The sequence below is a fragment of the Acipenser ruthenus genome, chromosome 12 (genome assembly GCF_902713425.1).
Source record: "Acipenser ruthenus chromosome 12, fAciRut3.2 maternal haplotype, whole genome shotgun sequence".
Taxonomy (NCBI): Eukaryota; Metazoa; Chordata; class Actinopteri; order Acipenseriformes; family Acipenseridae; genus Acipenser; species Acipenser ruthenus.
The window spans coordinates 26,708,053-26,720,421 of record NC_081200.1 but is presented as its reverse complement, the minus strand read 5'-3'; positions in this window follow the sequence as shown (position 1 = coordinate 26,720,421).

Here is a 12,369-nt window from a genome sequence, read left to right as displayed (position 1 = left end):
ATTAAAAATACGTCCCATCAGGACGTCCGTTTATCATCCACAATCGGACGGTCTGGTGGAACGTTTTAATCAGACCTTAAAGTCGATGCTGAGGCGATTTGTAACACAAGAGCAGAAACATTGGGCATCACTTCTCCCCTACCTCCTTTTTGCAGTGAGAGAAGTGCCGCAGAGTTCAACGGGGTTCTACCCCTTTGAGCTCCTGTACGGCCGGCAGCCTCGCGGCATTCTCGACCTGCTGAGAAAGGGGTGGGAGGAGCACAAAGGCTCGTCTAAAAATGTAGTGAAGTATGTGCTCCTACTCAGAGATCGCCTGGATTTGGTCGGTCGTTTGGCCCAAGACAACCTCAGATCGGCTCAGCACCGACAAGAGCAGCATTATAACAAAAATGCACGGATTCGAACCTTTCGACCAGGGGACAAGGTAATGCTGCTACTTCCCTCATCAGAGTCAAAACTGTGTGCTAAATGGCAGGGGCCGTATGAGGTGATTCGGGCTATAGGGAAAGTAAATTATGAAATTAGACAGCCCGATCGCCGGAATGAAAGTGAAATTTACCACATTAATTTGTTGAAGCCCTGGCAGGCAAGAGAGGTCTTATTTATAGCCCCAGGCAATATGGAGGATGATTTAGGTCCCTGTCCAGAGACCCCGAGCACAAGAGTGATTTCAATGGGGGAACAATTAGTTCCGGATCAGCAAAGAGAGCTGCGTAAGCTTATTGAGGAGTTCAGCGATGTTTTTTCTGATGTGCCCGGCAGGACGAACTTAGTTGAATATGACATTATCTCTCCTCCAGGTGTCACAGTGCGAGAGAGACCGTACCGGATCCCGGAAAGTCGACGAAGTGGCGTTCGCAAAGAGGTACGGGATATGCTCGAGCTTGGAGTGATTGAACCTTCCAGGAGCGAGTGGTGCAGTCCTATTGTAATAGTGGCTAAGAAGGACGGCACCAACCGCTTCTGCGTAGATTTCAGAAAGGTGAATGCTATTGCCAAGTTCGATGCGTATCCCATGCCTCGGGTCGACGAACTTTTAGACAGACTGGGAAAAGCGAGGTTTATTTCCACTCTGGACCTGACGAAGGGATACTGGCAAATCCCTCTAACCCGCAGCTCCAGAGAGAAAACCGCATTTTCAACACCAGAAGGGCTGTTCCACTTTAAAACCATGCCATTTGGGCTACATGGTGCGCCCGCTGCCTTTCAGAGACTGATGGACCAGGTTTTACGCCCACATCATGAATATGCAGCAGCGTATATTGATGACGTGGTGATTTACAGCTCCACCTGGCGAGAGCATTTGGCTAGGGTTGCAGCCGTTCTTCAGTCTCTAAGGGCAGCCCGGCTGACAGCTAACTTGAGGAAATGTGCGTTTGCCAAGACAGAGACTCAATATTTGGGATTTTTAATGGGAAATGGAAGGGTGAGACCTGTGGTCACCAAAATCCAGGCTTTGGTTGATGCAGCGATCCCCAAAACCAAGACTCAGGTGAGGTCACTACTGGGCTTAGCCGGTTATTACCGCCGCTTCATCCAGTACGCCACAGTGGTTAACCCGTTAGTCGACCTCACCAAAAAGAGTGCGCCAAATTTAATTAAATGGTCAGCTGAGTGTCAGGGGGCGTTTGATACGATTAAGCGTAAACTTTGACAGGCCCCCACTCTTATTACCCCAGATTTCACCAAGAGATTCATCCTCCACACCGACGCCTCGGATGTAGGGTTGGGTGCAGTCTTGTCCCAAAAAGTAGCTGGAGTAGAACACCCGATATTGTACCTGAGCAAAAAAATGTTACCTCGGGAGCGTAACTACTCCGTAGTCGAAAAAGAGTGTTTGGCCATTAAATGGGCTACTCACTCTTTACGATACTACCTGCTGGGACACTCATTTGATCTGGTCACAGACCACGCCCCACTCAAGTGGTTAAGCACAATGAAGGACAGCAATGCCCGGATAACTCGGTGGTATCTGGCATTGCAGCCCTTCATGTACCATATGGTACACCGTGCGGGGAAAGACCACCAAAATGCGGATTATTTTTCCCGGGAGGGGGGAGCAATGGGAAAGGTAGATTTAGCCGAGTGTTCCTTCGGCTCCACTCTGAGCGGTGGGATATGTGACAGAAATACAATGAGTTCTGGTGATAAATCTTCCTCCCGACCTGTGAGGGCGCTAAAGAACGGGAGGAGAAGTATCTGGAAGGGCTGGCCTGACAGTTCGTTTCCGGGACCGGAAAGTGGGTCAGCCTGGAAGGAAGCGAGACTCTGTTGTAAGACCGTATTGATCTGACAGGTAAACAAGGGGCAGCTGCAAGTAATAAGGCAGCTGCAACCGTTTACCTAGATATCATGCGGGATTACATATAGGGGCCAGGGTAACGCTGTTCTTTTCCTTCGTTTGGGTTAAGCCAAGGACCGAGAAGGACGTAATCACTGTATTACTCTGCAAAGAGTTGTGTGTGTGTGGGTTTGTGTTTGTTCGTCTCTGTAAACTAACTGTCTGTGTCTTTTGAAATCACTAGACAGCTAAACGCACATCCGGAGCTGTCGCCTTGGGCCAGCACAAGCCGGATCACCACTTCACGAACTGTCACGGAATAAAGTATATTCACGCACCACCATCACGACTGCACGCACCCGAGACGGGTGACCGTGTTTTTGTTTCCTTTATCAGGACTGCAACCTGTGTTCTTCAGCCCCGAGCTTTACACATCGTTGTGTATTGCCGGGGCTTATTATTTGTGGTCACTAGACCAGGACGGAAAATAAAAGCTTGTTTTCTGGATTACAGTTGTCTGCCCGTCATTCCTGCACCGCATCACTGCTACACCTGTTCCCCCTACCACCCACCTTGCCACACCTGGTTACAAAAGCAAAGTTTGTGGGAATAATAGCCATTTTCTATACTTTTGAGGCATAAGCAATTAGGAAATAACACTTACTACCCAGGAACCAAAAAAAAAATAAATAAATTGTTACACGGTGTAATTAATGGTAAAATTCAATGGCAAACTGCAAATGTGCAACTTTATTGCAGGAGCTGGAGGTCCTACAAAGTATATGGATTGATGATTAGTTGAAAATCTTTGAAGACAGTGGCTTGACGTAAATCTGCTGACAGAGGCTGAAATCCGTGCTGGCTGGTAACAGGGTCTGAAAACTCAAATGTCAGTGTGAACCCCACCACTGCTGCTGTAACCTCTAACAAACAAAAAGCAGATGGTTTTCAAATCCTCCCCTGATTAAACCCAGGACAGACTCCTGCAGTGCCAGTCAGTTACTTCAGATTTAAAGCAGCCAAGTGTCAAATACAGTACTGGCAGAGTTGTGTGTCTGATTGGGGTAAAGTGGGCTACTGAGGGGGTGGCATTGCCATTAACCCCAGATTTGCCTCAGCAACTGTACGTCAAGCGAGCTTCATACCCAATGGTCTTTACCCATAACTATTCTCATATATGATTCCTGAAACTATAAGACTACAAGGACCAGAATCCAAGACATGTGGTGGGGATCATGATGCAAAGCAGTGTGTGATGCAATTAGTCGGTATCCAATAAGGTATTATAAAGAGAACTGAGCGTAGAAGCTTCAAAAAAGCGACACAAATCAATTACAAAGTGACAGACAATATATAAAACCTGCACCAATTTACATACGTGCCAAATTATAATAATAAAACATGTAAGTACGTGTCTGTGTGTTTCACAAAAATGTGTTTTTGTAATGATTAATTGCTCCCAAGACCAGTATCATAATGAATCTTGTACCAGCCTTGGCAATTACCATTGCAGGAACACATCTTTGTCGGTAAAACAGATTTCCCAGCAGTCATTCTGCATTGGTTGTAAATGAATAGTTGTATTCCCTATTTTCCAAGAGCAGATAGTTATCTAATCAGGGAAAACAATATATTAGTAAGCAGGTTGTCTGATTGGGGTAAAGTGGGCTACAAATGTTTCTTTGTGGAGTGAAGTGTAATTTCTGACACTCATGCTGCTAAATATGTTCTTTGTTACTGCACTAGTGAGTCCTGCCAATTAAAACAGTTACAAATAATCCCATTCTTCCTGAATTTAGTGGGTAAGCTTCCTGAAACAGCTGTCTGGGTTTTTTGTAAATAGTCTGTTACAGGATGCAGCTGTTTCATTATAATGTTTTTAATTTTTTTTTTTTTTTTTTTACAGTTTTTAATTAAATGATTAATGGTGTTGTGAAGTGAAGTGAAACAAATTTGATTTCCAAGCGGCCATTCTTTGAAATGTCATTGTAATCACACCAGTTCCACTGAAACTTACAGATGACATTTGGCAGACACCAAAGAACAAAAGCCTTGACTGGTACGTGTGTCTCTTTAACATGTGTCCAAAAAAGTCTGACCTTATTTAACTTCCAAATTAAAGAGGTTAGTCAACAGTGTTCTTTAAGATCTTACAAGTGTATGATGTCCCGAGAATAAAAAAAGCAATGTGTGAAGTCATTTGCATATAGTGGACTTAATGATTGGAAAGGTCTACTAGAAAGTATAAAAATTAACTAAATGAGTTTACTGTAATGTTCTAAAGTCAATCCCTTGTTGTCTAAATTAATCTATGCACTACAAACCTTGCCTGGGGTTTGATAAACCAGTCAGGCGCACCGTAACAGGACAGTACTTATTTGTTCCAATTCCCAACTCACAGTTGGTCACCAGCTCTCCAGCAGTTTTGTTTAGAGTTTTATAACTTGTCAATAGTAAGATGTACCTGAATAATTTTCATGCTATCATTTTCTTTCTAAAAACAAATTTATTTGGGGTTTGCCCAGCTTTGATACAGCCATTCAAAGTGTTTCTTACATCCCTTGGAGTCCCCAGTGGCTCTCCTTCAAATCAGGAGGTAAATCAGCTGGGGAGTGTTCACACAATCAAGCTGCAGTGACCCCTACTGGTCAGGGCCGCCGAGAGCCGTCATGGGCCCTGGGGAAGGATTGGTATGTTTTTAGCATAAACTACATTTTAATGGTGTTGCTATACACTATTTGATTTATCCTGTGTCAAAAATAAACCACTCATCTCTGCTCTTAACTAATAGCCTGTATTTGGTAAATATATTTGTATTTTAAGCAATATAACCGATCATTCTCTAATTGTGTTTACCACCAGCTGAAGAAAGTACTTTATTTATTTTACACGATACAATTTTTCTAACAGACTGCTGCACCACGTTGTTTTGAGCAAATTATAGATCTTAATAAAAGAATAATTCATACTGTTGTATATATTGTGCAACTTTAGGGTTCTTTTAAAGTTTTTAAAAGTCTCAAACAAATACATAAAATTGCTATGCCTTTTTTTCAGCTTTTTGCGAAAGTTCAAATCATTCTGTGAAAAGAAGTGTTTGACAGCCCCTGGATACACAATCATTACACAACAGAAGCACATCGGCTCGGTGTGCAGTACTGGATTTTTTCTTTTTAATGTGGTGGTGGGAACGCAAATGGTCTTGTGCAGGGCTAGTTGTTTTAAAACATTTTATATATATATTAAAAAAAAAAAAAAACTTCCCCTTAAATCAGGGCCCCCCTTCGAGGCGTTAGGCCCTGGGGAAATTTCCCCGTCCTCCCTGCCCTCTCGGTGGGCCTGCCTCTGGTGTTTGAGTTTGCTGTGATGTATATATATATATTGTTTATCTTGTTTGCTATTAGCAGTTAGTTGATTTGACAAGTTGTGGTTCATTGTGGTTCTTTTACCCATTGCACAGAACATTATTAAGTTTACTTAATTAGTCTATTCTGTTGGTATGGTTCTAAGATCGCTAATTGCACTGTTTTAATTAGTTGCTGTTCCTGGTGTCTTTGTGACATGACTTCACACACTCTCCTCCTTTATACTAAAAAATATATCAGTAACTACCGGACCCCTCTGTTAAACAAAGGTGGTGGCAGTGGCACGCTGTCGTATAATTAATCGAGTTGCCGTGAACAAGAAGATTCATTACAGTAAAAAAACACTGGTACTAGATTGAAAAACAAGGGGAGGGGTTGGGGGAGGGTAAGGTTATCAGAGAAATAAAGTAGAATTAAATGTATTTTTTTGTTGGTATAGAGAGATATCTAGCTTTGTCCCTTGTTGTATTACTTGTGTGAAGCCCTGAGATTAGGATATGCTGTTTCAAATTCTGATAGTGCTGGATAACATGTAACAAAACAGTCCACAATCCATTGCAATCAGGAAATCAGGAAAACGTACTGTAGCAATAATCAACACTGCTCTGGCACAAAGCACCACCGTGCTCTGGAAATTCCTAACGTTAAGCCTAGGAAAACAGTGGCTATTAGGACTGGAAACTCCTGGAATTCAGCATTGTCTTCATAGAAGAGGGGAACTTCCCTTTTATTTGCTTAAAGTTTTTTAATGAGATTTTTTGGTTTTGTTTTTATGGTAGACAAAAGGAAATAGCCAGTCGTAATCAGATCACGCGGATCTAAACTCAGGAAAAACCCAGGCAAGGTCGAAACAGAGTCACAAAATATTTATGAAAACTAAAGCTAGTGGACAAAGTTTGATGTGAATTATATTTTCTGTGTGTGTGACCATTTGATGACTATTTCACATGGCAGCCATGAAATGCTGTAACCCAGCTTATCAATAAAAAAAAGCCATGTGAAAAAATACTGCAGTTATATACAGTAGTATTTCCTCTATTGTCCATAATTTCAAAACGCTCAATCACAGTTATAAGGTAAAACTATAAAGTATTCACCATTTGTCTAAAGTTTCTCCTTATGTTTCCCATATTGTACTTTATCAAACTGTAAAGTGCTTAGGGACTGTACTGTAATACATTATTTTCTAATAAGAATTACTGAATTCTTATTGGAAAATTTTATGTAAAATTGTTTTTTTCAAAACATTTTAAAAAATGTGACTAGAGGTAGGTTTTTTAGAGCATTTTACAGTACAAGGTAATCCATCTAGATTGGATCAACCACTTATTTTTAGGGGTAATACTAATGGCATTGATGGGTGGTGGATTCAATCAAGGGTGACGCCATGGTGCTGTAAAATGCTCTGTAATCCAGCTGTGGTTTATCAGGGTATAGGCTGAAAAAATGAGCCTCTAAAACAGCTTTCTTTCTGACAAAGTAGGGCATACAATGGAAGAGTATTATTAGTTGCCAAGTAACCATAGTAACACAGCACAGAGACATTCCACATTACAGACATTCCACCTGTTCAGGTTTGCTTCCTCAAATCTAAAATATGCTACAAGTGCAGAAACAGAAATAAAATAAGATTAATAACACATGTTATGTTATTTCTATAACCTCGATCAAATGGTGTAATGGTGCAAAAGCCTAAAAGGTCAAATGTGTTTTTAAAAAGTCTGTTCTGTGTCCTTCAGAACACCAATTGAACGACTACAAATGGACACATTTTAAAATAATACAATTAATTTCTTTTGGTTTTACTACTATTGAAAACTTGCACTATCTTTACAAATTGAAGCACCATTCTGTGTTATTTGTGAAACATTGATGGTGTATACACTCCTTTCAAATAATGCAGTAATAAAGTTAATAAAAAAACACTTAAGGAGATACATTATTATTTTGTATTTTTATTATTACAGAAAAACTCAACTTTACAGAACATAAAAAGCAAAAAGAAAACGAACACCTGGTAAACATTTTTGTGACCAACAGAATTCCAGGTTTGTCAGATCTGTTGATATGCACAGACTGACTGAAACAGGGAGATGCAGCTTTTATATAAAGTCAGGCAATACATTTTTATATCAGATTATTGTCATATGAGCCACACCCCCTTTATTCAAAAGAGTGCACAACATACATGAATCTCCCTACCTCTCCAGATCTCAGGATTTAATAATTCCCAAACATTTTAACAACAGTAACCCATGTCTTGAAGTATCCCTCAAGACTAAAAAAACACTGTATTAAAAAAAACAAACAGCGTGTGACCTTATTAGGCCTTTTATATGCTTTGTTAATACAGTACATTTTAAGTTTACTTTAATTTCCCACACTCCCTATTTCCTTTAAGATACCACACAGTATTCAATAAGAATCTATCTGAAATTTCCAGGCTTACACCTCATTGTCTAAGAAACCATTCTGTTTTATTTATTTATATTATAGAGTCACATTACAGTCAGTTAGTGTAATTTATATTGCATCAAAAACATTACAATTGTTAAATAATCAGTTGACCCTTTGTTAATTAGGTCAGATAACAGGGGACTGGCTAAGGCCTTTTCCTTTTTGGAGGTCCTCAGATATTTTACAATTGTCCCTGGGAAATGAACTGGTCTGTCTTTCAGGGCTGACTTGAGACTGCTCACAGGCGAACTCAGTTAACGGGATACTTCATATCATCAGCTTTTGCCCTAATATTTAGGGTTAATTACGTGTGTTCTGGATGGATCACAACTGTTGATTCTGTATATATAATTATTTTCCATTATTACTACATATTACTGTTACTAATTATTACTAAGAAAATGATTGTGGAGGGGCTGGGGAATCAGTTTTGCAATATCCCAGAGGCAGTTTTTGCTGCAATAGTTAGTAAGCATGACAAATAATATATAGGATATAAGCTACTATAGACAATCATACAGAACACATACTAATGGGATCTTAAATGAGAAAAGAAAGACTTGGTTTTGGATGAAAAATATATTTTAGCAAACAGAAAAAAAAAACCCTTTGGAATTCACTTAGATTTAAACATAGTTTGTTCATAAACTCGAGGTAACAGATATGGAAATCACTTATAACATCTCCTGAAAAAACAACAGCAACAAAAAAAACACACAGATAAAAGGTACACAATTAGAATATCCCAAATAATGTAGGCATTAATGGTTTTGGATCAAATATAATTGGTGAGATTGTAATCTATGCATCATGAAAAGCAAATGCAACTGTAGAAGTTTTAAAATTATAAAAACAGAAGACAAAAATGTAGCTGTATGTACAAGTATTTAATTTACTTGAATCCAAGTAGTTTTCTCCTAGTTTTACACTATTAAAATAGATTCATTCCATGTTGCTTCAAACTAGGGCCCATGCCTTTTTTATTACCAAAACTTTTTATTGCATCAGAGTGACACCTAGTGGTGAAGCTATGTATTATCCAAATCAGTAGCAGTGTACTGCATTTCAATATTTTAATTGTTATATTACAGCCTTTTCTCCTTTGAGGGCAAGAACCTGCAATATTTTCTGATAACAAATATACAATGTTCACAGTTTGCTACCAACATAATTTACAAAGAGCACAGCGCAGTCCAATATATTTCTTTATTATATTTGTTATAATCCCCTACCATGAAATGCAGGAATACCCATTGTGGCAGAAATGCTTATCCTGACAGCATGGTAACCACCTAACGTTCTTGCAACAAGTTAACCACTTTGGTTCCCCTTGTCAGGTACATTTAGTAGGGTTACAGTACTAGGTTATGAAATTCCCAGATGCAGTAAGCCATAATTAATGATGAAGTGGAATGAAACAGCATTTTGTAAAGACTGTTTTGTTTGTTGTTGTCCAAATTAACATTTTCCTGTTTTTCTTACATTCCTTTCATTAGGCTTTTTATCTACAGTATGCCTTCCAAATGGAAAAAAGATAAGTAAGCACACTTATTGCATTTTCACTCCACTTTTTTAATACACTTCAATACACAGGCACATTAACTACTGTAGCCATACTCTACTTTAACACGTTTGATCCATTACTTAATAAATGTAAATACAACAATTATATGTTAGGAAAAATAACTTTGTTAAATACATGTTGCTAATGTACAGTATGGAGTTCCATCTTAATCACAGAATTGTGTACTTAGCGCAGGTAGTAAATATTAGCATATGGTAGCTACATGTAGTTAATATACCTATATTTTAAATTGTATGCAACTTTTTAAACCCAAGTAATTATTCAACTATTATATTTTTCATAATTAAAGCCAATGTTATTTATTCATTTATTATAGAATACTAGAAAAAGAAAAAAATCTCACTAACCTTCACAAAAGCAAATTGCAATATGTTTGTGAGCAATATCCCTATGGAATTCTGGGTTATACTGAGGTATACAGAAACAAGGCAGAATTCCATTGGGAGACTTGAAGCAAGGGGCTAAGAAGCACCTCACAAAAAGTAAGCTTCCACAATCTAGGGCTGCACCTGCGTTTGGTAGTGTGAATGAATACAAACCACAGAACCCTCCTGGGTTAGTTCTTATTCATGTGGTTTGCATAGCTTGGTAATCCAAACTGAGAGATCATGATATTGGAGTATTGCAAGGGAATGCTGCTGTATATATCAGCCAGCTTGTTGATGCAATGTGACAGAAATACAATGATTCCTGGTTGTAAATCTCCCTCCCGACCTGTGAGGGCGCTAAGCAGCGAGAACTGAGTTCCCTGGACGGGCTGGCCAGACAGTTCTTTCCCAGGGTTCAAGGGAAGTCGGACAGCTAGGAAGAGGGCAAGACTCAGTTGCAATAACGCATTGACCCGGAAGGGAAACAACATGGCAGCCGCAGATTGGAGAGGCGGTTGCACTCGTTTACCAAGGGGTCATGTGTGACAGCATAAAAGGGGACAGAGAAACGCAATCTGTTCCTTCACATTGGTTTATATTGGAGAGAACCAAGAAGGACTGTGAAAATGTAAAAAGGAATTGTTTTGTGAGTGTTGTGTTTTGTTTGTTTGTAATTGTCTTGTCTTGCACATTACCAGACCGCTAACACAGTTCCGGAGCTGTAGCCAAGAGCCAGCACTAAGCCGGAACAGCACTTCACCAATTGTCACTAAATAAACTGTATCACCCACCACAAGCACTCCACCAATTGTCACTAAATAAACTGTATTACCCACCAAACCGTGTATGTATTATTGTGGGTCAGATATCGTCTCCTACAAGCAGGAGAAGTTGAAGAACTGATAGATAGTTTCACTGCCACTTTTTCGTGCGCATTAGACTCAGCAGCACCATTTAAAAAACAGAAAATGGCTCCTAAAAGATTTCCCCCCCTGATTTAATGAGACAACTCATTAAATTCGCATTTGACACCATTGACCACTCTATTATAATTGATCGCCTCAAAAATCGAGTGGGATTGTCAGGGAATGTCCTGTCTTGGTTTCGTTCCTATTTGTCAAATAGATTTCAGTTTGTCAAAATTGAGGAAGACACCTCCGTTATATCCGCAGTTACTTGGGGTGTTCTGGAAGGTTCTTGGTCCTATTCTTTTCTCAGTATATATGTTGCCCTTGGGGGATATTGCTCGAAGTTATAAGGTACACTTCCATTGCTACCCCGATGACACTCAGCTATATTTATCACTTAAACCGGGAGGCAACTTAGCTGTAGGTGCACTGACTAGTTGTCTGGTCGACATCAAAAAAAAAGTTGATGCTAAATTCTGCTAAAACTGAGACGATGCTTTTGGGACTTAAATTGTACACGCTTTCATTTTTTTCAAATACAATGTCAGTTGCAAATTACGGTTACAAAAAAACAAAACAGCTTACAACTCTGAAAAAAAACACGATTTAACACGAGAGCAAATTATTATTATTATTATTTATTTCTTAGCAGACGCCCTTATCCAGGGCGACTTACAATCGTAAGCAAATACATTTCAAGTGTTACAGTACAAGTAATAATACAATAAGAGCAAGATAAATAAGAGCAAAATAATAAGAGCAAAATAAATAACATGACTATGGTTCAGCAAGTACAAATTATGCAACGTGGAATCATTATGAAACGTTATCTCTGATTACTGTTTTATGGGTATCGGGTCATTCAAAGTCAGCTTCAAGGATATTTTCGAAATCAAAAAGTGTTTCATAATATAAGTCGTTCTACTTTCTATCGGTGTGAGTAGGAATGGGAAAAATCAAGGACCACAATAACAAAAGCGGAAACGATCTCAAAACATTCCACTATTATGACAGATTAGATGCAATTTTAGGACACCGTCCAATATCACAAGACAGTCTGCAATTAATTTTTTGGAAAAGTATCCAGTGCCGTGTTTGGTGATAATAATGTTACAATCAATAACGACGATACGGTAGTCTGGTTACCGGGTTAGTATCTGGCCGCCTCTCGCGATAACATGAGTGAGACTTGTCCAGCTCAACTCGAGAAACCCAGGAAACCCTGGAAACGCTGTTTTTATTTTAGCCAACTCGCATTGTGCCTCAACTCAGGTTTGGAAAATGCAGGCTAACCCGGGAGCACTTCAGTGCAGTCGAGTTGGCTTGACTATGGAAACGATGTATTAAGAGTGCTTATGTGGAAAGATACGTAAAAAAAAATAAAAAATACGTATATTATACGACC